At 42.9% G+C, this 27,399-nt stretch overlaps 1 protein-coding gene and 1 pseudogene across 1 annotated transcript in view; one reads left to right on the top strand and one right to left on the bottom strand.

Moving 5' to 3' along the window:
* KIFAP3 (kinesin associated protein 3) overlaps positions 1–27,399 on the top strand; it is a 353,458-nt gene that overhangs the window by 69,006 nt on the left and 257,053 nt on the right. The window lies entirely within an intron of this gene.
* Positions 20,913–21,038, bottom strand: LOC125926066 (uncharacterized; annotated as a pseudogene).

Below are 27,399 nucleotides of genomic sequence, written 5' to 3'. Positions count from 1 at the left end.
AACTTGGGGTACAAGTAACATATATTGTCCTGCCATCACCTTTAAACGATCTACCAGCCCACACACACACACACACACACAGAGTCAACTGCCCCTTAGTTCTGGATGGATTATCCAGAATTGGGTCACATGACCACCTGTAATTGCAAAGGAGTCGGGGAAAACGAGGAACACGTTACTTACGAGCGTCTTAGATCAAACATGATTCATCACCTGGGCCTAGGTGTTGTCACCCTGAATGAAGTCAGGACTATGTCCAGAAAAAATTTAAATGTTGGAAAAATTGATCAGAAAAATAAGAAGGGTAAGAATACTGACTTTGAGTCCAAAAATGCCCAAGTTGTCTCAGGAAAATTTTAAAAGGTGCAGTTACTGACAGTTATATGTACAATCAATATTGATAGTGACATGAGACAGTTACATGGTTTTGAAATAAAAGTAGAATAAATACCACTGTCAAAAAAAAAAAAATTAGGGCTGTGTTATCAAGGAAAAAGAAAATAAAGCTATTGGGAGGGTAACAGATAATGTCTGTCACAATAACTTACCACTTACTGACAACTTATAGGCACAGGCCTAGCCACTTGACATGCATAATGTCCTGTAATTTTCAAAAACACCGCAAAATAGTCTTTTGTAAATGCTGGCTATTCTCTGTTCCTTTAAATAAGGAAAACGAGCCTCACTAAAGTTGTAAGTACCTTGCCCAAGGTCGAACAACTAGTAAGTGGCAGGCTGGAATTTGAGCTCAGGTCTGATTCCAAGTTCATATTCTTTCTATAGTGTCACATTGCCCGTAATTTTATACGTTGTTCCCTGGCCATCCCTAATTCTATCTGGCTACAACACATACCCTTGACTTCATGCTGTCTTGATCACAAAACTACCCCCTTCTAAGTCATCTCAATCTTGATTTAGAAGATGGCGTTTTGTCTTTAACTATGTCAAAATGTTGGAAATATAACAGCGAAGAGAACACACAGGTTCCCGATCTTTGAATTTCCATTTTCTAGGGAAGAAAGGCATTTGACATCTAAACCAAGGTAACTCCAGATAGAGTCTTACAGAGAAAATGAAACAAGATAAATGTGGTAGTCGATGTATCTGTGGGCTACATTTGATGTGATGGCTAGAATGGAGCCCTGATTGCTAGAAGGAGATAGTCTGGTCAAATTGAGGGAAAAGAGAACTCTAGGCAGCTGGCTTACGGTGTGCAAAGGCCCTGAGGTGGGAATGTTCCACGGTACCGCAACCTGTGGAATAATGATTGGAGAAAGACATGGTAAGAAATCGGATTTGAGAGGATCTGTATTTTATTCAAAGTGCAATGGGAATTTTGCCGAGTTTGAAATAAGCAGGGCTAACAAGACCTAAATTTGTTTTGATCACCATGGTAGCTGTGAGAAGGTAGCTTGACAAAGTGCATCAAGGAAGTGGGAAAATTTGTTTGCTCATTCAGTCTATTTTACTTGGCTTTGCAGTACCACTGCGTTTTGTCACCTTCTCGTGTTTGAGCTCCGATGAACTGTGGCCACTATTTCCTCCTTAAATGCTTGTAAAATACGTGCCTTAACACGCTGGCAAAATTCGCCGATATTCAGCATCTCCTCCTATGGGAACGGACTGTATCCACAAGGCAGTCCTGAATCATCAGTTCATTCGGCCTCCGCATCCAGAGCTCCCCCACCCTTCCAGAAAAGAAAGAAATAACGGTCAGTCGCCTATCTTTTTGTAGATACAGCCTGTCAGAGGTTTAGCTTGGTATCATTTGCCATGATAAATTACAAGCTCCCCCCCCCCCCGCCTTTTTCTCTGGGTTCATGAAATTAGCATAATAGAAGTAAGATTCTCCCAGAAACTGTGTTCTGGGGTTTGTCAGTGTGTTCCTAATTGAAATTATGAGTGGAGAAAGCGAGGAGAAACACACGTCCCTTTTGGAAGCCTCCACTGTAAATGTACTATGGTTGAATGCTAACTCCTTCTGGAAAAACCATCTTAATTTAGTTGCAAACTGACATTAGTGCTAGTGTTCCTTTCAAGAGAAATCTAAATGCCTATGACCCTGCCTGTCCCGGTCTGTTCTTTCGGTATCTAAGCCCTTCAACAAAAACTTGCCAGCCATCCTCAGGATGTCCTTTGTGTATCAAGTTTAAGCTTCTCAAATTCTGGTGGAAGGGAGATACGGAGCAGCAGAATGAATTCTTCGTAAATAATTTAAATTTTCACTTTCATTGATTTGGGTGAAGTTGACTTTATCCACCGGTCACAAGATGAAACTGGGGTCTGGCCGTTAGATGGAGACTCGAACGAGGGGCGAAGCTAAACCAGGTGACTGAGGCCAGAAGGACTCCAAGCAGGAAATCTTGGGCTCATGGATCTTTACAGTCTGAACGATCCTGCTTTAAAGACTATTAAGGGGGGGGGGGGGGCGCCTGGGTGGCTCAGTCGGTTAAGCGTCTGACTTCGGCTCAGGTCATGATCTCACGGTCTGTGGGTTCGAGCCCCACGTCAGGCTCTGTGCTGACAGCTCAGAGCCTGGAGCCTGCTTCACATTCTGTGTCTCCCTCTCTCTCTGACCCTCCGCTGTTCATGCTCTGTCTCTCTCTGTCTCAAAAATAAATAAACATTAAAAAAAAAAAAAGATATAAAGACTTTTAAGGGGAAGGCCTGCTTTCGGGAATCTTCAGAGGGTTGAAAACAGACCTCCAGGTGATCAGTGCAGAGAGTGAAGGTTTTCAGTCACAATATCCCTCCCATTCAAGCATTTGTGCACATTTGAAGGAAAGAAAAGAAACCACACAATATTTAGTGCCTTTTAAGCCCAGATCAGTGGAAGCATAATAAAAACACACACCAACCCCTCGACTTTCTGGCCTAATACGCCTCGGGTATGGTTGTAAAGCCTGGTCCAAACTATAGGAACAATGAACCAGGAAGCCTTGGTGCAATTGCAGGGTTTCTGTAGGTCCCCGATTGTGAGTCTCAGCGGCCAAAACGGTGATTTATAAAACGTTGGGGGAAATGGGTTTTTTATTCCATTCTCTGGATTCCGAATAAATCCTGGCTATTAGGGACTGCTGACCAGTACTTGGCTTATCTACATCACCTCCTGTTAATTAAACAAACACAAGATTAAGGCAGCTGCGGTTGGTTATCCCACGCATTTTCGCTTTCGTTTATTTGCTTATTTATTTTTAAGAGAGCGCAAGTGGGGGAGGGGCAGAGAGAAGGGGACAGGGGATCCGAAGCGGGCTCTGCCTGGACAGCGGGGAGCCCTCTGTGGGGCTCGAACTCACAAACCGTGGGATCATGACCCGAGCCCAAGTCGGACACTCAACCAACTGAGCCACCCAGGTGCCCCCTATGCATTTTCAATGGCAATGGACTATATTAGTTGCTGTTTTAGGTCTTACTGGTTTGATAAATATATTTGGAGCGCTCAGAATCTCAAACAACTGTTAGGATCTCATTCCCCACCCATCTGGCTATTATTCGTCTCATCCTTCATCCTGCAACCTCTCCTTCCTCCCCACCCACACACAGCCACGCTGCTTATGTGTTTTGTCGATCTGAAGGCAATAACACTTGTGATCTAACCATGTGACTTTCTCTTTTTGGCAAGCCAAACAAATCACTGCCTATTTCTGTACTTCCCTCTCCTTTTATCAGTGATCAGGCCGGGGGCGGGGGTGGGTGGTAATCATCCTGGCCGCCTACTTTGTTTTCATGGGTTTGGAGAGGACTGACATTCGTGGAACATTGGGAACAAAGAAGAAAGCTGCTTATAAGTGCCTCGAATTACTATTTTCACATGTCTTAACTGCCATAACGAGAAGGAAAATCTTCCCAATTGGGAAGGCTTTCTGAAAATTAGCCCCACTGCACCAAACCTTTGATCCCCTGGTCAAACTGTCAATCTCTTGAGAACTCAGCTTTCTTGTGAAATTTCCAGGCTGTTCCCCAAACAATTGGTTGCATAAGTTTGAGAGCCAGACCCACAGAGCTTCTCTGCGTTTTGGAAAGTTCCCTAAACAGACCTAGGTAACGATAGCGCGAGCACGGAGACCAGGGAGTGGGGCCGCCCTGCCCTCCCCAGCACACAGCTCGCCTTTTGCTTTGCCTTGCCACCTCTTGTTTTTATTTTCTCCTCCTACCCTTCTTTCTCCAGTCCCCTCTTCTCTTCTATCTTTTGTTTCTTTTTCAGGCCCTGGACCAGGCTCTGACATCACCTGCTTTGCTTCGGCGGGTCTGCCCCTTGACGTGGGGATGAAAGATGTTTCCACCATCAACGAAAACCCAGATGGGACACCACGTACCACACCTGGAGGTGAAGTTCTTGGTGGCCAGCTGCTCCAAGGACATTTTTTTTTTTTCACAATGTTTCTGAACTTTGGCCTCCCCAAGGAGTTAAAAACGGGGCTAACATTATGTAAAGTGCCATGCCAAATAACTGAAAATAAACAGTTGGTTTACTGTCAGACCGTGCTAGTTTTCACTTTTCTGAAGTGGGAGGTCAAAAGTCTCATTCCTTTGTGTTGAAAGCAGGGTTTGTTTGCTAAATTGGAATACATATAAATGGAAAATAGATTGGACAAATAAATTTTAAAAATGTGTAACAAATTATACATTTAACTTTATTATACATTTATAATTTACTTTGGTGTAGACTCCCTCTTGATTTAATAATAAAAGTCACTATGCATGCTATTCTGTGTGTTTTTTATATCAGTAAATAAGCTTATAGCTTGCCAGTTTTATGTACAATTAAGAAGTGTATAAAACTGACTTTTTGCGGTATTTTTGCACTGTTTCCTTTCGATTTTATAGTGTCTTATTTAGACATCAGTCCTAATTGCATGTTCCTTATATTTTCTCCACCCTTGTCATTGCTGTAAAATGTCTTATATGTGACTACAAACGTGAGATCTTTGTTCTAGCCTTTTCTGTAAAAGATTATCCATTGATTTCCATATGCAAGAAGCCATTTTAGAGGAAAAAATCATAAATCCGAAAAAAACCATAAATAACAATTATAAATAAATTTTACTAATTATCATAAATAATAATAATAAATATAAAATAATATACATTTTTATTAAATATAAAATCAATAAGAAACATAGGTAAGCAATTATAAATTTAGGAATTGAAAAAATAGATTCAAATATGCAAATTGAGATAAATGGTATTATTGAGACTTTTCATCTATTAAAAGCTTTTGAAATAAATCATAAACTGATTTCAAGGAGCAATCTTAAGTGAGTGATGTTTATCAATATAAATTAACTTAACGGCTCTTGTTTGGGAGGTTCTTATATGTTCTCTTTTTTTTAATTTTTTTAACGTTTATTCATTTTTTAAGAGACAGAGCATGAGTGGGGGAGGGGCAGAGAGAGGGAGACACAGAATCCGAAGCAGGCTCCAGGCTCTGAGCTGTCAGCACAGAGTCCGACGCAGGGCTTGAACTCACGGACCATGAGATCATGACCCGAGCTGAAGTAAGACACTCAACCGTCTGAGCCACCCAGGCGCCCCAATATATTCTCTCATTTGTAAGTGATAGTCTTTGACATTTCATAATTAGTAGGACCTCCTGTATGAGCATAAATGAGAAGCTATATATATACATATAATTGGATCAGAATTCCTGAAGATTAAAACATTTCTAAAAAGAACTCTCCCAATGAGCTCATCCCCACACCAAAGGTTTTAAAGAGGTGTCTATAATTGTTCTGTCACCTCCTGCTGCACTCACCTCTTTGACTCTGGGAGAAGGCTCCATGGACTAGGTTAAGAACCATATACATCAGCCTGTTCAAATAATTATACTTACTCTTTGCAGACACAGTTTTAAGGAAACCAATTCCAGAGATTTGATTTCTATATCACTCTTCCCTAAAAGCACTTTGCCTACAGAGGTGTCTTCAATGAGATCTTCGTTGGCCTTCTCTTTCCCACTTCCCTTTGTCCGTAGCCTGTCACCCACTGGGCAAAAGAAAGGTACAGCTGTCCCCCATCCCTGTTGGTGCCATGCATCGTCCTCAGGTAGAATAATCTCAGGGGTCCCAAATAAAGCAACAATTTTAAATATTTGTGTCACTTCATTTGACCAAAACACCATAAACTATCACCACCTATCACACTAAGAAATGCAGTATTTCTTTTTCCCAGCACAATTTTATTTTTATATACGCTAATTATAAAAATTATAATTTATGGAGATCGACCTGATCATTTGCATATGAAAAATAGCTGTAGTGATAATACAGAAGAAAATTTGGGCTCTTAGAACTGTAGGGTTACAGAAATCTTATCTTTTCTTTTGCTGAGCTAAGATAACAAAGGGAATTTAAATTTAGACATGAAATTCTTGACAACGGAGATGATTAAAAAATGGAAAAATTTTAATGTTTGTTGCACAGGCATAGGAAAGGGTAATCAATAAAAGATATTTAAATATAAAATTATGTTACATTGGTATAAAATTCTGAGGAAGAGGTAGCATGGAAATACAATTTTAAGGAGAAAAAAGACTGATGAAAAATATCTAATTATTAAAGAGATTTGTATGCCTTTAAAATTAGATGATGGTTGGGGCGCCTGGGTGGCTCAGTCGGTTAAGCATCTGAGTTCGGCTCGGGTCATGGTCTCACAGTTTGTGAGTTCCAGCCCCGCGTCGGGCTCTGTGCTGACAGCTCGGAGCCTGGAGCCTGCTTCGGATTCTGTGTCTCCCTCTCTCTCTGCCCCTCCCCTGCTCATGCTCTGTGTCTCTCTCTGCCAAAAGTAAATAAACATTAAAATAAAAATTTTTTAAATTAAAAAAAAATAGATGATGGTTGGGGCACCTGAGTGGCTCAGTCAGTCAGTCAGGTGTCAGTTCGGCTTGGGTCATGATCTTGTGGTTCGTGGGTGTGAGCCCCTCATCGGGCTCTCTGCCTGTGGTGGGGAGCCTGCTTGGGATTGTCTCTCTCCCTCTCCCTCTGCCCCTCCCCTGCTGGCTCTCTCTCCCTCTCAAAATAAATAAACAAACTTTAAAAAAATAAATAAATAAAAATAGATGATGGCGTACATAATATTGCTGAGATATATTTAAAAAGAAGACTAATGGTTTTACTTTAAAATTCAATTTGAATGTGCCAGCAACTATATCTTTTGAAACCATATACATTTATGATTGAGCATTTTAGTTTTGAACTTTAAAATGTGCAAAGAGAAACTATAATCTGTCAAAATTATCTTAAGATACATGAGAGAAACAAAGAAGGTCCCTTATAAAGAGAATGGGCTCTGCCTTGTGAAGCTTACATTCCCAGCTGAAAGAAGCCAGACAGGCAGGGAGGGTAAGCACCAGGTGGCATTTTGTGTTCTTTCAGGAAATACATCCTGTCCTTTCTCCTCCCACCTGGAGGCGCCCACCAAGCTAAGAAAAAAGAAAAGAAAAACTCAAGGTAGACTATTTCCCTTCTAAAAAAAAAAAAAAATTAATGCTTATTCATTTTGAGAGAGAGAGAGAGAGAGAACGAGTGGGGGAAGGGCAGAGAGAGAGGGAGACACAGAATCCGAAGCAGGCTCCAATCTCCGAGCGGTCAGCACAGAGCCCGACGCGGGGCTCGAACTCACAAACTGTGAGACCGTGACCCGAGCCGAACTCGGATGCTTAACCGACTGAGCCACCCAGGTGCCCCGAGACTGTTTCCCTTCTAATCTAAATGGAGTTTAATTTATTAAATGGCAAGAAAATACAAATGGATCCCATAGGTTCCTCTATGTCAAGAGCTTCCAGTATTTCCAAGTGACTAGACTAACCTTGTGCTTCTCCTATGTCCAACCACATGCCATTAGCCAACAAAATACAATGCCTAGCAGCAACATACTAACATTTTATCTAAATGAAATCAGGTTATAAATGTCCACCAACTGACGAATGGATAAAGAAGATGTGGTTTATATATACAATGGAATACTACCTGGCAATGAGAAGGAATGAAATCCTGCCATTTGCAACAATGTGGATAGAACTGGAAGGTTTTATGCTGAGTGAAATAAGTCAGTCAGAGAAGGACAGATATCATATGTTTTCACTCACATGTGGATCTTGAGAGACTTAACAGAAGACCATGGGGGAAGGAGAAAAAAAAAACAATTACAAACAGAGAGGGAGAGAGGCAAACCACAAGAAACTCTTAAATACGGAGTACAAACTGAGGGTGGACGGAGGGGGGAGTGGGGGAGCGGGAAAATGGGTGACAGGCACTGGGTGTTGTATGTAAGCCGATTTGACAATAAACTATATTAAAAAAAAATAAATGAAATCAAGTAAAAAGTACATCACAGAGAGATTTGAATGAGAAAGAAAAACACATAAAGTATTCAAAAGGGAACCATGAAAGAAAGAGACTATGATCCTGCTATGACAATATAAAGATCTGGGAACTGATTGGATGTGTATGTTACCTAGAGATCTGTGTGTGTGTGTGTGTGTGTGTGTGTGTGTGTGTGTGTGTTGGGGGCAATTTTTCCCTGTGCTGCTACCTATTTGCAGTGGACTGAATGGCTGAGTCCCCCAGAATTCAAATGATGAAGCCTTAATCCCCAGTGGGCTTTTATTTGGAGATGGGGCATTTGGGAGTTAATTAAGTCAGGTAGGTAGAGCCCTCACCATTGGGTTAGTGCCCTTATAAGAAGACAAACACGAGGGATGGTCTGTCTCTCTCTTTCTCCGTCTCTCCCCCTCTGTCTCTCCCAGATGAGGATACAGCAAGAAGGCAACTAACCATTTGCAAGCCCAGAAGAGAGCGCTCACCGGAACCCAGCCATGTTGTGACACCGATCTTGAACTTCCAGCCTCCAGAACCATAAGAAATACGTGATTATTGTTGCAGGCCCCCAGCGTGTGATGCTTTGTTACAGCAGCTGGGACCAGCTAAGACCTTGACCTCTGCAGTGAAGCATGCCCCAAGTCTGCCTGACTTGTTCTTCCCTACCACACGCCTTTCTCTATCTCTCAGGGACAGAAAGCCAAGAGCTAATTCAGAGTGTGTTTCTGCACCAAAGCCATTGCTAAGAACACCTAATGCCTGAGAAGAGAACAGGGAGAAATGAAGATAAGAGAAAAAATCTTAAAGGAAAAGGATGCAAAGAAAAAAAGATGAAACCTGGGGAAAAGTGGGAAAAATCAAAACTAAAACCATGAGAGCATATTATCCAGTCTCATTGGAAAGGAATTCTATCCTTAGTTGGATACAAAGCAAATTAATTTTACCTTTCTTGGCATTATTTTAATGCAGTCATTCAATGCTCCCTAAATATCACATTGGAAAAGCCACCTATTGAGTTTTCTGAAGAAACTGCCGGGATGGAGTTTTGGACGATGTCTGATTGCATTAGCTAATTGGAAGGGTTGTGAACTAACTTTCAGTGGAGAACTAATTTTGAGTAGAGTTAGCTCTTTCTAGTGCTCTTGTAAAGATAAAGGGAGAGAGTAAAACCCTATTCTTAGGTTTCACCCCAGAGGAAGATTTACAGTGAAGTTAATGACACTTAAGCTTCTAGGTCTTCAGCTACATGGACTCTATCCAAGGCCCTGAGAGGCCACATCTGTTTTTGTAAATTTTCAGAAGTAAGATATTTGAGCCACAATCAGTTAAGACTGCCGTCTCTTTACATTCTCACTTTCCTGTCCACACATTTCCATACATTCCATAATTACGGGGTTTGCGGTCATTTCCGTGTGTACACAGTGATGACTGGCCAGGCTGGTGTAGAAATGGCATCCAGGCCAACTTCTGTGGCCACCTGTGCTTTCTGACCATTGTCACTACACAAAGGTGTGGGGCCAGAGGGCATACTGAAATGGGAGCACGTTCTTGGTCCCGGTGTTGGGAGTACATAGGCAGTTGGGAGAGAAGGAAGCTTGCGACTTAAGAAGCCAGAAGCCAGTCTGAAGAACGTTCCTCCAGTCGTCAGTGGTGTAAACCTTCAGATGTGTCACCAATGATGTGCTTTTCATAGATCAAGACAGACCTTCTTCCCTGACAGGGGTATAATGCAGCATGTAGAGTTATAACACGTCGCACATTACCTTTTCCATTGTGATGGGAGTTGTGAGAAATAGAATGTTAGAATTATCAGAGTGCCTATGTTTCTAGAGCACACACTGGGAGCAGTGGTACAAACAGTGAGCGCGACTGCGTTTGAAGCCACAATTGTGTTCATCTAACCCAAAAGGAGTAAAACGACAAATTTCAATTGACTATGCTAAAGGAGAGACTCAGCTATCTTTGTAGTCTCTCTGTAGAAAATATTACAAAAATGTTTTAATGTGAAAAGGCAATCAAAAAGTACGCAGTCAAAAAATGTAGGAAGACAACATCGCCATAGGTCAGGCGGTCAATTAGTAAAAATATTATGTTATTTTCTTGGTTTTGTGATGTTCGCAGTATGGGTCGAAAAAATTTTTTTGAGAGAGAGAAAGAGAGGGTGCAAGTGAGGGAGGGGCACAGAGAGAGAGAGAGAGCAAAAGAGAGAGAAGCAGGGTTCACCGGAAGCGGGTCTCCAGCTCACCTGATGTAGGATTCGAACTGGCGAACCATGAGTTCATGGCTTAACGACAGAGCCATCCAAGCACCCTGTTACATTTTTTCAAGTTATTTTTGGGAATCTCTTTTCTCTTCCTAAATTCTTGTTTCTGCCTACGTCCTTAAATTGCAGAATCTTCAGGCTTCACGAAACCCCATTTGCTCTGCTCCTGAATCCATGCCTCATGGATAGAGGTAAGTGAACGTGCCTCCTCTTGTCTCTGTTCCAAATGACATCATGAGCTTCGCCTCCTGCACTTGAGGAGCGATCGTACAATCGCCCTAAGAATAGGTAGGAGTTATTAACATGCATTTCTTTTTCTTCAACAGAGTGAAACAAGGGCTTACTCTCTGGATTTCCAGATGCACTTAAAATGAAATAATAATGTTGGGCCAGTCTTGCCCTGCTTTAAATTAATCACTCCAGGAAGAGACATTAAAGCTTTCAGACCACCAGTGTGCATAAATGCTTTAGTGCCCCAGACCATACACCCTCTCTTGATTATTCAGGACACAAGGAAAGTTAAGCGCAGTAAATGAGGCTGTTTTATGATCCATTTAAATAATCTGAAAAGGAAATTAATACTTTTATTACTCTTTATAAGTGAAAAACTTCCTTAAAAATCTATAAGAGTTCTTTATGTTAGAGTGGTTAGGACTACTCAAACCAAAACATGGATCCAGAGAAATAATGGAAGGTTAGGGAGAGGATGCATGGCCACACAGATCAAAACGGAATAAACAAGAGAGGCTGGAAAGTAATTTGGGGCTAAAAAAAAAAAAAATCACCTCAAACAGAGCCAAGAAAAGTCACTCGATTAGAAATCAGGTTGTAACTTAAACATAAAATATTTCTTAGTCTTTTTGAATAATATGAATTTTTTCTAGGGCTATGGCACTTTGGAAGGGGATTCTGGAGAAAATGTGGAAATAGTTTGTGACTCTCTGCCCACATTGGTCCCTTCAATACTTCTTTATGTGAGAAACATCCTCTTAGTCACTTTGCAAACACTCATCCCAAATTTTAAGTGCCCACAACAGTCCAGTAGAGAAAGTAAACATGTCCTAACGGGATAGAAAAGTTTACTTCTCTGATGTCATCTTTTATCTACGTCTGCCTCAGTCAGTTCCAGCCATCCTGGCTGTTGCTCTGTTTTTGAAATACGCCTCGCACACTCCAGTCTCAAAGCCTTTGAATTAACTGTTCCCTCTGCCTAGATTCTACTCTCTGCTAGATTCTACAGGGCTTCCTCCTTTACTGGATTTAGATATCTGTTCAAATGTCACCTTCTCTGAGAGCCCCTACCCCGTAATTCTTTGTCGCGTTAGCTTGCTTTATTTTTCTTCTGAGCGTGTCACAGATTTTCAGTTCTCTAAAAGTCCTTAAGAGCTAATAAGCATTGGGAGATAGAACTTAATCGTTGCATAGCTGAAAAGGAACACGGAAAGTAACTTTGCTCTACAAATGTGTCACACAAATGCCAGCTTCTAATCTGAAGCTCCAGCTAGATTTTAGCTGGTTACACCTTGTCAAACTCTTCGGTTAGCTGGACATTATCTCAATAATTTATTTCCTTTTATAGAGGCATTTAGACCACTCACGTTCCCGATAGGCATCAGCTGATGGGACTCAAGCTAAGAAAACTCTAGGAATGTTAAGTGAGGGACTATTTACATGGTGTATTAATTTCCTAGGGCCACTGCACAACAAATTAGCAGGGCTTAAACAGAAGAAATTTATTGCCTCGCCATTCCAGAGGCCAAAAGTCTAAGATCAAGATGCCAGTGGGGTTGCTTGTTTTTGAGGCCTGTGAAGGAGAATCTGTTCCTGCCTTCTCTCTTAGCTTCTGATAATTTCCTGGCAATCTTTGACATCCCTTGACTTGTAGATGCTTTGCCCCCAATCTCTACCTTCACTTTTACATGGCATCTCATGTGTGTGTGTGTGTGTGTGTGTGTGTGTCCAAATTCCCCCTTTTTTCTTTTTTTTTAAATTATTTATTTTTATTTTAAGAGAGAGAGAGAGAGAGAGAGCACACAGGGGAGGGGCAAAGAGAGGGAGAGGGAGAATCCCAAGCAGGCTCTGCTCTGTCAACACAGAACCCGGCTCTGGGCTTGCACACACCAGTGGAACCATGAGATCATGACTTGAACCAAAGCCAAGAGTCGGCCATTTAAATGACTGAGCCACCCAGACACTCCTCTCCTTTTTTTCTAAAAACACAGTCATGCTGGATTAGGGCCCACCCTAACAACTTTATGGTAACTTGATCATCTATAAAGGTCATGTTTTCAAATAAGGTCATGGTTAGAAGCACTGAAGGTAGAGACTGAATCCTCTTTGGGGAAGGACATGATTCAACTCACAACACACAGTATAGATGGGATGTGGGAGAATTGCAGTGTGCAGTGTAGTTAAGACAGGACTGTTTCTGCCTCTGGGCCTCAAAGGGTAAAGGAAGGACACGGATACTAGAAGAGGGAGGAGAAAGTTGTGTATAGAAGCTGCCTCAGGAAAAGCAGTGAATGTTGGTTGAGCAACAGAGCCCACTTTGGATGATCCATGAGAGAGGGAGCCGAGGGATTGATGTCCTGACTTCATTCTCCTCCCTCTTTCCAATCTTCTACCAGGGCTCCTGCTGGGCCAACCCAATCAGAAGCCAGAGAGCAGGGAATCCTTTTGAAATAATCAACATAAATCGATGCTTTAGAAACATTCCTGGGGCACCTGGGTGGCTCAGTTGGTTGAGCGACTCTTGATTTCAGCTCAGATCATGATCTCACAGTTCGTGGGATCAAGCCCTGAGTTGGGCTCTGCACTGACACCATGGAGCCTGCTTGGGGTTCTCTCTTCCTCTCTGTCTGTCCCTCTCCTGCTCATGCTTTTTTATTCTCTTTCTCTCTCTCAAAATAAATAAATAAACCCCCCCCCCAAAAAAAAGAAAAGAAACACTTCTAACTGTTAGTGTAATCTGATTATTTTTAATTTGGTCTTTTGCATTTTTAAGAGAAACGCATTTGCAGGATTAGTTTACATTAGTTTAGAAGATTCCTGTCTTATTTTTCTTTTATAGTGGGGAGAAAATGCAGAGCTTAAGAGGAATGCGTCGATGGATGAAGACGTTTCTTTCCTCACTTGCACTGGCTTGATCAGACCATCTACCAACAGGATCTTGCCTGGAGTCTTGGCTCTACCATTTACTAAATGGTTGGAAACGGTGTGTTTGCCAGGCATGTTTGCTGTTGTGTAAAATGAGGAGGACTGGAGCTGAAGTCAGGAAGTCAGTGATGTTATATGTGATGTGACTTCCCCCATAACCGCAAAGGTCTTCAGTAAAACTGCTAAACTAATAACGGATTTAGGAAAAGCAGGCTTTATGTTTGGATAACACAGGATGAATGCAAAACAAGGAAGAGAAAACTAAGAAGAAGGAAACCATCAGGAATTGACAGAAATTACAAGCATAGTTCCAAACCTGCACAGGCATCAGTTGGAATCTTAAGCCAAGTTGTTCTAAGTCTGCAAGGGAGAGTAGAACCTCAGCTGACAGTCCGAATACCCCTAAACTTCTCCAAGGATTTTTATGCTTTAAAATTTTTCATTCCACTTCTTTTAATAATCCCTCTAGTCCAGAACTTCACGTCTAAATTTAAGGTCTTATTTCTGTAATTTCAGCTGAGTCTCATAGTTGTAGCAATAACCATAATAGCTGCCAGGTACCAGCAATGGAGTCAGGCTGTCTGGATTTGAGGTCTCAGCTATGCGACTTACAAGCTCAAGCAAATTACTCACACTCTTAACACTATACAGTCTTTTCATCCATAAAATGGGACTATGATGTCTGCATCTATCATAAGGCAGTGGTGACTCTCAAATACATTAACATATACAAAAAACCTGACAGAGTATGTAGCACTGAGGAAGTACTCGATAATGTTTGTTATTAATATCATTTCCATATGTTGAGCACTGTTTAAATAAATCATCATATTTAATGCTCATAAATAATACCCCTCAGAATTAGCTGTTTTGGTCGTCAGTTCACAGATAAGGAAATTAAAAGTCAGAAAACCTAAATAATAATTAAAAAATAGCTACTTTATCCATATCCTGCTACATTTATTTATTCCTGTGTCAATGTGATCACAGAGAAATAAATGTTTGAATGAATCAATGAATGAATACATTTCCTCCTCTGACCTTTTGTGGACCCAGAGAAGGGAAAGAAATAATTTGTCTCTTAATTCTGCCATTTTTTTTTACTGCTCACTCACACTCTAAAACCAAGGATTTAAGTGCCAATTTCATTAATGTTCTATTTTCTTTTTCTTCCAGAGAAGCAATAAAAATATTTATATGAAAGAGATGTAAACCATATTGCTTCCCAAGCTCCGACACCTTGACGTTTTTCTTTCTTGATTCTTCTACAAGCTGCCTTTGGAACATAGTCTATGCCAATTGAAACTATCAAAATAAATTAAAAGTATAATTTTGCAATTTCTGAACCAAACATTCTATAAAAACTCTAATGAATAACATGTACTTTTCCTTTTTCTCGCTAATATAAATTTATTCTCCCAAAAAAGTAATCTAATCTTCTTGGTACAATTTTTCCTACAGAAATCCATAGTCTTTATGGCTCATGATTTCCCTACTCTTTCCCAATCTCTCTTCTCAGAATGTAATTTGTGAGTCTTTGAAACTGACATTAAATGATCTAAATGGTCCTGACTACCAGCACTTTCTTTCTCTATTTTGGAGTTGGATATGTAACTGAGGTTAGTATTAAGTCCTACCAAATAGAGACAGTCCTTCTTCTAGATATAGAATGCTCTACTGAGGGGCGCCTGGGTGGCTCAGTTGGTTGAGCGTCCAACTTCGGCTCAGGTCGTGATCTCACAGTTCGTGAGTTCCAGCCCCGCGTCAGGCTCTGTGTTGACAGCTCAGCTTCCTCTCTCTCTGCCCCTCCCCTGCTCCTTCAAAAATTAAACATTAAAAAATTCCTTAGAAAAGAATGCTCTGCTGTGACAGTCATTGGAACATAATGACCATCAAATGTCTACAGTTTCCATTTGTCACCTACTGCTGATTCTAATCTTCCGCTGGTTTTGCAAGTAATTCTTTACTACTAAGCAGTTCAATTTCTTCCTTTCATTTGATTTAAGGATGTAATGAGAAGTACGCCTGTGGAGGCACGTACATCAGTCCCCAAACTACGCTCTGCCGGCTCCTAGACTACTCTGTCCCGTATTAGTAGGAGTCAACATGTACAATATGGACCCGAGGGCATGGGAACTAAAAGGGCAAAGTATAGATCTGACACCTGTCTACTATTGTGTAGCATTTAGTAAAAGACGGACTTCTTCAAAATTCAGTGGATTCAGTCTTCTGTGATAGTGCAGTGTCCTCTTCTCTAGACATCATAGGCAAGTAAAGAACTGTAACTTCATTACGTAAAAGTGACTGACCATCGATGGCTCCCAGTGAAGGGCTTTTGGTTCAGACTCTTTGCCTACTTGTGACATTGGACACTGGCGGTGCCTTGCTCTTTGATTTGCCTGTCAGTGTGCTCTCAGTTTGCTACCTCCCTTGTACCAAGGGATAGGTCCCTTCCAGAGAGCTATCCATCCTCACGAGTATTCCCTAACTTTTGAAACTTCATTCCCACACTCAACAAACAGGCACAGAAGGGGAGATAGAGAGATGAACAGCACCGTCTTTGTCCTCAAGAGGCTTTTAGGCTTCTATGCAGACATGAACAAGACATTAGATAGTGAACTAATATGTTATCAGTGACTCTGAGTTCCCTGAAGTATGGAATTATTTAACTTTCCCCCAAAGTCTTTGGGGGAGAAAAGGCTGTTGTGTATCTGTGGTTACAATATCTCCGAGCAGGAATTGTCTTTCCCTCTGTCACTGACTGGGCTGCTTTCACAAAATCAGGGGATTTCAGAGCCAACTCTCCTTTCACAGATAAGTGACCTGAACCGAGAGAGGGAAAGCAAGTGGCCCGTGGCCGCGAGGTTTATAGGGGGCGAATCTGGGCCAGAACCAGACCTCCCCGCGCCTGCTGCGCCTGCTGTCGAGCCTCGTAGCAGCTCTTTCAGGGCTGAATTTTCCCTGTGAATCTGTAAATAACCCCATCCTCGGTGACATAACGGGTTGGTATTTCCCTCCAGTTCCACAGCAAGGCCTGCAGATCTGAACAGGGGCAAAAATTCACACCTCTCTGGATGGAGCAAACAAATTCTTCAGATTCCATGTCAGTTTGTGGAAGATTCGCTGTGAAAGCCAGCGACCTCTGGCCTGCAGGCTGGAGAAGTGGTTCTAAGCCCATTAAAATTCATGCTTAGAGCCTGATAGATCATATGGGAGCTGCTATAACAGAAATCATTCCTGAGGTCACACGGTGCGTTAACCCCCGTGCTCCCCGACACAGTGATGACGGCTCAGATAAACAATCCTGGATTTAATGAATCCTCAGATAGACAAGTTTATCCGGGAAAAGGGTGAGTGGTCTCCCCCAAGGCTGCCTGATGCAGGATACAGTACAGAAGATCAAACAGTGACAGAAACCTGATGATATTTGCTTTCCCAGTGGTAAAGATGACACACAGATATCCTGTGACCAAGTAGGAAAAGGGGAGAAGTAAACAAGGAAGGGAGGGGAGGGAAGTGGGGAAGGGGAGGATACAGGAGGGAAGGGAGGACAGGGAAGGCAAGGAAAGAAAAGGGAGAGAAGGGGAGGGGAGGGTTCTAGAGGGGAGGGGGGAAAAGAGGAAGGAAGGAGAGAAGGAAGGAAGGAAGGAAGGAAGGAAAAGAAAGAAAGAGAGAAAGAAAAAGAGAGAAAGGGAAGGAAGGAAGAAAGGAAGAAAGAACGAGAAGGAAGAAAGGAGGGAGAAAATGGCAAGAAGGAATATTGTGTCACCAAACTGACGCCTGTCAGATAAAAGAGACTGGAGCCATAATTCTTCCCAGCGTTTCTAATGGGATTTTAATACAGCATTTGGCCATCATATTTTTTTCATTCCTTCAATGACATACATGCCTGAAGTGTAGCCACGGAGCCTCTGAACTCTGTATATTTCTGTAATACACAAAGAAAACAGCCGTCACATCCATTTTAAGGAACTTTTAAATACATTACAGTGAGGTCCATAGGCCCCGGATCCGAAGGGAACTGCACAAAGCCTGTCTGTACATCATCTGTGACGGGCCTGAATTCCAGCCAAGGCAGGGTTTTTTTCTAAATAATAAAATAAAATACTGTGTTTTTTTAAAGGAACATTATATTTTTAAACTGGAAATCATTGTATTTTGTATCTTATGTGGCATCTGAAAGTGATTTAGTTGAACAATGTGGTTTCTGATTGGTATTTGAATTGGTTCCAGAACATTTTTCATAATAACCATCTTAAAGATCCCAATTATCTGATCCTCTTTCCCCCTTTCACATGGTTTCGTAGGAGGTTTCCAGAGAAAAAGAGAAACCTGCAAGGGCAGGCAAGCCAACTCACATCTAGCTAACCCGTGTTTGCCTGCTAGGCTCAAAGGAAAGGGATTGCTAGTTATTCTGAGTTGTCCAGGATGCATTTATGACTCAATAAAGGAGGCCTTGGCATTACCAGAATAATTACTTACTCAAACAAGCCTATAAAACCAAAGGGTTGCCCCAACTAAAAGGTAAGCAGAGAACTTTTTCCTTTTAGTGCTAACATGTAAACCTAGTAAACTGTATTTAGATTTCTATAAAATCAGCTCTGGATGCAAAATGGCTGCTTGATTTACCAGGTGGGCAGCTGAGTCAATTCCCCAGGGTTCCATAGGGGCTGAGAGAAGGCAGTCCTATTAAATATGAAAGAACGCTCATTCATAAAGGGACCCAGCCTCATTTGCGGCTTGCAGAAATTGTGGCGTGGAGGTTAAGAAAGCAGGTCCTGGAGTCAGCTGCATCTGGGGCTGCCTCCACCGCTATCACCCGGTATCACCCGGGAGCGGTGATCCATATTCTTTGGGTCTCAGCTGTACGGTAGAGATCGCGTGATGCCTGTTTTACGGGATCGTTGGAAGAAATGAATAGAACGCTTCCTGTGACGGGCTTAGAACGACACCTTGCCTAGAGTGGGACACACAATAAACGGTAGCTCATATTATTAGATGTAACAGAATCTTATTGCAATAAACAGAAGCTTTTATTATGACATACATTAATGACAAGAATAAATAGTTCTTGACCACTAACTGTCAACACATAGTGCCCGACGCCATGTTAAGCATTTCAAGTATGGTGCTTCACACAGTCGTCTCCAGGTAAAGTTCTTATTTTAGGTGAAGTTTCTGTTAAGCGGCAGAACTGAAAATAGAGCTATACAACTATAGGATAGAGTACATACAACTATAAATAGTAAACACAACTATAGGATACTCAGCTAAATTTGATTTCAGATAAACAGGAAGTAATTTTTTAGAATGAGTGTGTCCCAAATACCGCATGAGACATGCGCATGGGTGTGGCCACCCTAACTAGAACTCAAGCCCCCAGATCGATTTTATCAAGCTCGTACCTTTTTGTTCCCCGTCACACAAAAGGTTCTATCTAGAATGTCACTTATGCCTTGCGTGTTTTATTCTCTAGCATTTTCCCCCAACCAGAGGGTTCTTAGATTAAAAAAAACAATCCAGGAATTGCGTGTGCTTACCAACTACGAGGAAAAGTGAGATGTTCAAGACGAAGAAGCTGAGGCAGGTCCAGAGTATAAAGCTGGTGCGACAAGCCCCGTGTCCTCGAGACGATGATCTCAAAGCACATCCGCGGTTACTGAAAGCACTTAAAAACAAAGTGGCAAAATAACATTTTATATTGAGAAAAAATATTTTTTGCATCATAATTTGCAACTACATACGACACTTACCATGGCTTTTTTTTTTTTCCTTTAATGGTATGGATTCATAATCTGATTCACTCATTCAATAAAAATTATGGTCTTTATGTCAAGTTACCGTGCAGATGCTGAAGGAAAAAAAAACCAGACACTGTCCCGGGCTTCACAAAATATACACTTTAGTGAAGAGACGTTAAGTAACTAAGTAAGCACAAAAACAAATGCAAAGTTGCAGTCATCACAAGATCTATGAAAGAGGAGTACATGGAGAGATGAGCCTAGAAGAGGGGCGCTGGAGTCCAGAAAAGTTTTCCATGAAGTAGGAAGATGCCCTGATTACCTGAGCTAAGATCTGAAGAATGAACAAGATTTGACCAAAAAGCGTCAATGGAACGATTAATAGCATATTCAAAGTGCCACAGAAGAAGGGAGCATGGAAAATATGAGGAAATGACAGAATATCTCTTCAGCTGGTGTGGAAACGTGGGGCGTGGGCAATATTGGGGGTAGATGGGGCAGGAAATGTAACGTACTGGTTACAGAAGACCAGTCCACGGCAACAAATAGACCTAACCCCACCGTGGCTCAAGACAATAAGTGTTTATTTGTCTCTCCTATAACATTCCAAGGCAATTCCAGGTTAAAGGTTGTGATGAGGGATCTTGGGGAATCCACTGGCAGAGACTCTGTCATCTTTCAAAGTCAGCATGAATATCGCCATCCCAGCCACCTGGTTAGGGTCATGAAGATGCCTCCCAGAGGTTCTTGGAGCCTGGGCCCAAAAAGCACAATTACCACCTTTGCTCACATTCCATTAGTGAAACTCGGTCACGTGCTCACGCCTAACAGTAAGGGAGTAAGGGATGCTGGGATATATAAATCATCTATGTCGCAGGAGGAAGGGGAATGGGTATTATTAACGGCCTGCAGTGTCTGCCAGAAGCAGGTAGAGCCAGATGATGCGGAATTTTAGTTTTGTCTCAAGGCCGATGCAAATCCATTGAGGGGATTTAAGCAAAAAGGAGTGCGGTGATCAGATATGTATTTCCAAGAGATGACTCTGGCGACAAAGTGGAGAACAGATCGGAAGGCTGTCAGAACGGCTGTAGGGAGATCATATCTTTGAGGAGGGTGTTCTAGGCCAGAAATCACGACAGCATGGAATGGAGTCATTGGTGGTGCTAGAAACAGGGAACAGGAGACAGACGCGACAGCACCAGGCGACAAAGCAGTGGCTAGGGAACAACAGGCAAATATGTAATAAGCCTGTTGTCTTTGCTTAACGATTTTCTACTTCCTGTTATCCCCTGCCTCTCCTTTTGTACCACTAGTCTCCTTGATCAGCATCAGTAACAGCGGAGGTATAAGAATCATCAGAAGGGATTCCTCGAATTTGGACAGACCTATCAAAAGGGCTTTACGGAACCTCAGGACAGAGTCCCTAGGGTGCAAATTGGTTCAGCACAGCCTGGCCTTTTGTTGTTGTTGTTTTGTTTTAAATACCAGGCGTGAAAAATGTTTTTAAACTGATAAGAACAGATACTACACTTGATCTTAGCCAAAAGGCCGAGAAGCGATGAAAAATGTTTTTAAAAACAGACACCAAGGGGCGCCTGGGTGGCTCAGTCGGTTGAGCGTCCGACTTCGGCTCAGGTCACGATCTCACGGTCCGTGAGTTCGAGCCCCGCGTCGGGCTCTGGGCTGATGGCTCAGAGCCTGGAGCCTGCTTCCGATTCTGTGTCTCCCTCTCTCTCTGCCCCTCCCCCGTTCATGCTTTGTCTCTCTCTGTCTCAAAAATAAATAAACGTTAAAAAAAAAAATAAAATAAAAAAAAATAAAAACAGATACCGAGAATGAGCATAGGACAGGAATCAGAAAACAGAGGACTCTTATCTCTGTTTGATTGTTTTCTGATACATAAAACGGGGACGATAGTACCTATACCTCCTACTCCTTAAGCTCTGGATGTTGTGGGAGTCAAATGCCATGGAAATCGCATGTACCGGGGCACACAGTGGTTCGTGTTAATGGGGTTCCCTGGTGTTTGAAGTTTCTGTAATTGCTCGCTCAGACTCTGGAAGGAGGCATTCATCAAAGTATTTGCACATAAAATAAAGGGTTGCATGTTCAAAAGCCTGTTCATTCTTTTCTGGTTTTTACTGCGACCTAATATAACAGTAAGTGAAAGTTATTTGCCTAGTATAACGGCCTACGCAAACACAAGACATATACGAGTGTCGTTCAGCGTGTGGTTTAATTGAAGATCTGGGAGCTCGTTGGTTGAATTTACTGGTGTGAAAGAGGGAGCTGCCCAGCTGGATCTTCCTCAGGACTCCTGAACCTTGGTTTCTCCCTTAGTCATCTAGTAAGCTAAAAAGAGCAATAGGCACACTTATTAACTACAAAGCACTGTTCTAAGTAACGTGTGTGTGTGAATAAATATGCACACGTACGCATGCATACGTATCGGTATAAATTCGCCTCTCGCCACAATCCTGTCTAGAAGATCCTGTCATCGCCACCTCCATTTTACAGGTGAGGAAACTGAGGCACTTAGAATCTAAGAAACTTGCCCAGAGTCACAAAACTAGTAAACAGCTGAGCCGGAATTCAAACTTTGGCACCTCGACTCCAGGGTCCCTGCTCCTGAATCCCATGGCGCTGCATCTCTGTAACAGTCTAAATGCTGAGTGAAGGGCTATATTCTACCCCTATTAAGATTATCCTCATTCTAGTTATTGCATTGTTTTCTCGAGAGGTATTTTCACTGACAGTCATCTGACTAAATTACTCCAAGAATTACCACTTGGCCCCACAGCTATTTCAGTGAGGCTGCTAAGATAATCCCAGATGGGTGGGGGAACTGGAAAATTCCACAACGGACTACAGCCAGCTAAAGTCTTGCCCAGCAAGGAGCAAGTTGCCATCACAGAGTTGCTATGTCTGCATGACACATGCCAGGGCCTTCCTTTTCTAGTGTCCACTGCCTTGGGGGAGGGTTATAGAGAAGGCAGTACTTGAACTGAATCTTGGAAGTTCAGTAGATGCTCATCGACTTGACAAAGGAAAAGGGATTTCAACTAGAGCAAAGAAAGAGAGAAATCACCCAGAAGGGACGAGCAAAGGACTAGCAAGAACGGGGAGAGTAGAGGTCAAGTACAAGAGGAGGCTGCCAGAAGCCAGGTCACGCAGGGCTTCATGGAATTAAGTAACCTTATTCTTTGTAGCTCCAGGAATCCGCTGCAGGGTTTGGAGCAGATGAGTGATAAGTTTAGAATATCAGAGAAAGTATTAGGTTTAGGGGAACGATCCTGGTGTCAGCTTTGGACTTTCTGGGATCGAGAAAGTCAACGTGAGCGACATTCGGCGGCTGTGTTCTGTGGACAAATGGACACGAAGGGGACAGTTTAGAAGAGAGATACGGGCAGGAAACAGATTTGAGACATGACACCCTTCCCGCCCCCACCGCCCCCCAGTTCTCTGGCAATTGAAACCAGGAGAGTAAATGACATCTTGCAGGTGAATATATACAAAGAGGCAGAGGACAGAGACTGGGACCCTACGGTCCACATTTGAGGGCAGTGGACAGACGAAGAATGGGCGTGGGGAGAGGCAACGAGTCAGGGGAAATCACATGCTCAGGGCATAAGCCAAGGGAGGAGGGAGCATTACTGAAAAGGGCGTGGGCAAAAATGTCAGATGTCTCAGAGGGGGTCAAATGAGGTGAGGGCTGAGAAACCCTTCCTACGTCCATGGAGTGACAGGGCCAGCTCCTAACAGCGGGAGGTGGAAAGTGACTGCGAGGTTAGGAAATGAAAGGAGAGAACAGGTGGAGAGGCTTCTGAGGAAGGAGAGCAGAGACAGCAAGTTAACAGCCATCCTACGTTCCGCTTCTCGGTCGCCTGGTGTCTTCGAGAGCCTGGGGACGACACCGCCCTTGCCTCCCTGTCAGCCTCGTAGACCAGATCGGGGCTGCAGACACCGTCCCAGCTGCAATTTCACGTGGGATTCCAGCCCTCAACTTTTAGGGCCATTTTCCAAATCCCTCAGCCGTGCAACATGAGACACTAGACGCTCCTTTGAGACCCAGTCGCCTAAAATATAATGAGAATGTGTGACCGTCTCCGAATGCAGGGCCTTTCGGTGTGCCACAGGGCACGCTGCCTGGATGGAGTCTGTCTCTTGTCACCAAGCCCAGGTAATTTCACAGGCTTAAAGGACTTTTCGCTGAGCATTTTTATTTTCCTCTAGGGTTTATTAAGGAAGTTTCGTTCATAATGATCATGTCATCTCGGGGGTGTTATTTACGACAAAAATATTCAAAGGAGCCCGGCCCTGTAGAGGTGTCCCCACTCTCCTTTCACCGTGTTTAAAATGCCCCGCTTTGTTACTTTGACCCCTCCCCTTACTTGTTGCCTCGTGTGGGACACGTCAGTTAACCTCTCAGGATCTCAGTGGGTTCGTCTGTGTGGAAAGGGGACTGGACAAGATGCTCAACAAAACCATATCATTCTACACCAGGGGTCAGCAACCCTTTTCTGTAAAGCACCAAATAATAAACACGTTTGGCTTTGCGGGCCACGTGGGCTCTGTGGCAACCACTCAACTCTCCGGTCATAATATGAAAGCAGCTGCAGACACAATGTATACACAAATGAACATGGCTGCGTTCTGATAAAACTTTATTTACAAAAACAAACAGTGGGCCGGATTTGGTCTTCAGCCTGTAGTTTGCCAACTCTTGTTCTAAACTTTAAATGTTAAGTCTTTTAAGAGGTGCCTGGGTGGCTCAGATGGTTAAGTAGCTAACTCGTGATCTCAGCTCGGGTCTTGATCTCTGAGTCATGAGTTCAGGCTCCATGTTGGACACGAAGACTACGTAAAAGAAAAACCAAAATGAGTCTTCCAATTTACTAAGCTAGACCTCTTAGACTCACCTATTAAAATATTCAGGGGCACCTGAATATTCAGCCACGTGGGTGGCTCAGTCAGTTAAGCGTCCAGCTTTGGCTCAGGTCGTGATCTCGCGGTTTGTGAGTTCGGGCCCGCGTCGGGCTCTGTGCTGACAGCTCAGAGCCTGGAGCCTGCTCTGGATTCTGTGTCTCCCTCTCTCTCTGCCCCTTCCCCATTCATGCTCTGTCTCTCTCTCTCTCTTTCTTAAAAATAAATCAACACTAAAAATATTCATATCCCAGGGACACGGGTAGCTCAGTTAAGTGTCCGACTCTTGATTTCAGCTCAGGTCATGATTTCATGGTTCATGAGGTCAAGCCCCATGCCAGGTTTCTCACTATCAACGCTTGGGATTCTCTTTCTCCCTCTTTCTCTACCCCTCCCCCCAACTTGCATTTTCTTCTCTCTCTCTCAAAATAAATAAATAAATTTTAAAAATATATTCATATCCCAGAAAAGGCAAATTATTCAGTTACTGTCAGCCATTATGTGACGGGAATCACAATATTTATCTCGCACACTGCAAATAAGAAAAAGCAGAGTCATAGAAGGTTTAGCACTTCATTGGTAAACAATCTAGTCTGCCTCAAAGGGTAGGTGAGAACAACTAATGATGCTAATAATCCAGTCACACTTAAAATTCAGTTTGATCCTATAATTTAAATCGTCTATTTAAGAAGTATGTAATGTCTTTTTTTGTTGTTGTTAAAAACTCCCAATCTCAGACCGCGTGGGTGGCTCAGCCAGTTGAGTGTCCAACTCTTGATTTTGACTCAGGTCATGATCCCAGGGTCATGGGATCGAGTCCCGTGCTGGGCTCCATTCTGAGTGTGGAGCCTGCTTAGGATTCTTTCTCTCTCCCTCTGCCCCTCTCCTCAGCTCGCTCCCTCTCTCTCTCTGTCTCTCTCTCTCTCTCAAAAAATAAAAATACATTAATTTAAAAAACCTTTTTTTAATCTCAAACCTCTTTGAAAGCCTTCCTTCCCCCTGCTTAAAGGTAGTGATGCACAAATGAATGAGGAGGTTGAAGAGGAGGGAGGTGACTGTGGGACCTCGAGGGCCATAGGGAAAAGCAGGGTCTTCAGAAGCATTGCCCCCTCCTTCCAGCTCTGGGATACCGTCTTTGTCAACAAGGTGCTGTGTACCTTGCTGGCATTCCACAGCTAAGGTCTGTGGTCAGGGTCATTTGCCATCTAGTTGGTCTCCGCTCAGCAGTAACCTTTGGCTGACGCTGCCTCACCTCCACGTCTGTCGGTGGCAGAGACCCCACGGAGGTCCCATTCATTAGGCCTTGGTTTGACATACGTGTGCCTTGCAATCCTCCCTGTGGAACCACTTCAACCCCTCCCCCAGGGCAGTGACACCCCCTCTGCCAGGTTCCATAGGGAGATTCTCAGCTCCTTCTGAAATCTGTCTATGCAACCATGGCTCATGAAAATGTCAACTGCAGACCCTTTCTCTGCCTGAGTTTTCTGCATGATCAGGTCGGTGTGACTGTGACCCAGCTTGGTTTAAGGGCAGCTACTAAGCTGGCCTCCGCCCGTGTCAACCTGTTTCTTGGAGTTCTCTTTGACTTACCTACAGGCAAACGAAGTGAGAAATGTCTGATGCCTTCACTGCTTTACTCTCTCCCCTACTCTCCTCCTCCAATCTCCGGAGCCAAAAAAAGAGGATTGGCTTCTTTTTTTTTTTTTAACTACCCATCCATTATCCCCCGGCTGCCTGGGAGCTGCCTAGACCTCAAAGGAGAAGAGCTGTCTTATCAACCCTGGAGGAGTCCCAGAGCACAAGCCCGCCAGGCTGAGTTGTTCAAACGTTAAAGACAGCAGTGAGGGAGTTCGGGAAAACTTTCCTATTAATGCCTGCTTGGCTCTCCAGACCGTTGTTCAAAACCTATTTTGTGTCCTAGAAGCTGACTCTTTCCTATCTTCCTTCATTGAATTCTTTGTGCAACAAATCATAATCTTTCCCTAGGTTGAGGGATGGATGAATGCATTTGGAGCCCTAAAATGAAGATCTTACACTCTAAGAGGTCAAATAAGGAGTGTATATTTCCAAAGCATTATGTCATTGCAATCAATCTCTTAATTTATTCAATAGGTTTTTTGCCTTTTTCATGAAGACAGCTGCATAAGGGGAAGCTTCTGAGGGAAATAATCTTAGGATGGGTTGGTATTAATGCAGAAGAACATTGAGAGGCAGCTGTCGGTACATCAGGAGAGGCATGCTGGGTGTCCAGGATTCAAAGCATGGCCACGAGGCAGAGGAAAGAGGAGGAAAGTTGTAGAAATGCATTTCATGAATGCGTCCAGGATTAACATAGCCCAATATTACAATGGGAGTAAAAGACCTGATGTCTGCAATCCAGGAAGAAGGTCTGGAGAGAAGATTGGAGTAACAAGCTAGAGCGATGACTTTGCATTATCTGAGCCCTGGGACCTCAAGAGTCAGTACTTTGGGGAAAATGGTGCCCGGGGGTGTAGAACCTTGTTTAGAAACAGAGCAAATTTATTTGATTGTCTATGTGCAGTTCCCTTGACTTTGGGACCAGACTCCAAATTCAGGAGGTGTTGATGGTGAAGGATCCGATAGAACGCCCCAGGGAGAAAAAAGGGAACAGCTCAGGGAAAGCATCCAAATATTTAGTAACTGAATAGATACTTTATATTAACAAATGGATGATTGCTTATGGTCAGAAATGTATACCTACAATTTAAATGCCATCTTGCTACCTACAAAGCCATGGAACATCCATAGGTAATTTACTCTTGACTTTGAAGTGTATTGTATAATTTTAGAATTGTATTTTTTTTTTTTCATAATTATGCCATCCCACGGCTGACATCGGCATTTCTTGAGCATGTGCTGACTAGTAAAGGGATGGAAGAAGAAGTTAGGAAAACAAGCCAACCTCACATTAAAACGTTCCTCGGAGAGTGCATTGATTGACTACACATAGGATTCACGAAACAATCCCAGGCACTTG

Source organism: Panthera uncia, chromosome F1, assembly GCF_023721935.1.
Source record: "Panthera uncia isolate 11264 chromosome F1, Puncia_PCG_1.0, whole genome shotgun sequence".
Classification (NCBI taxonomy): Eukaryota; Metazoa; Chordata; class Mammalia; order Carnivora; family Felidae; genus Panthera; species Panthera uncia.
The sequence above is the reverse complement of the archived record's forward strand: the minus strand, read 5'-3'. Positions and strand labels throughout refer to the sequence as shown.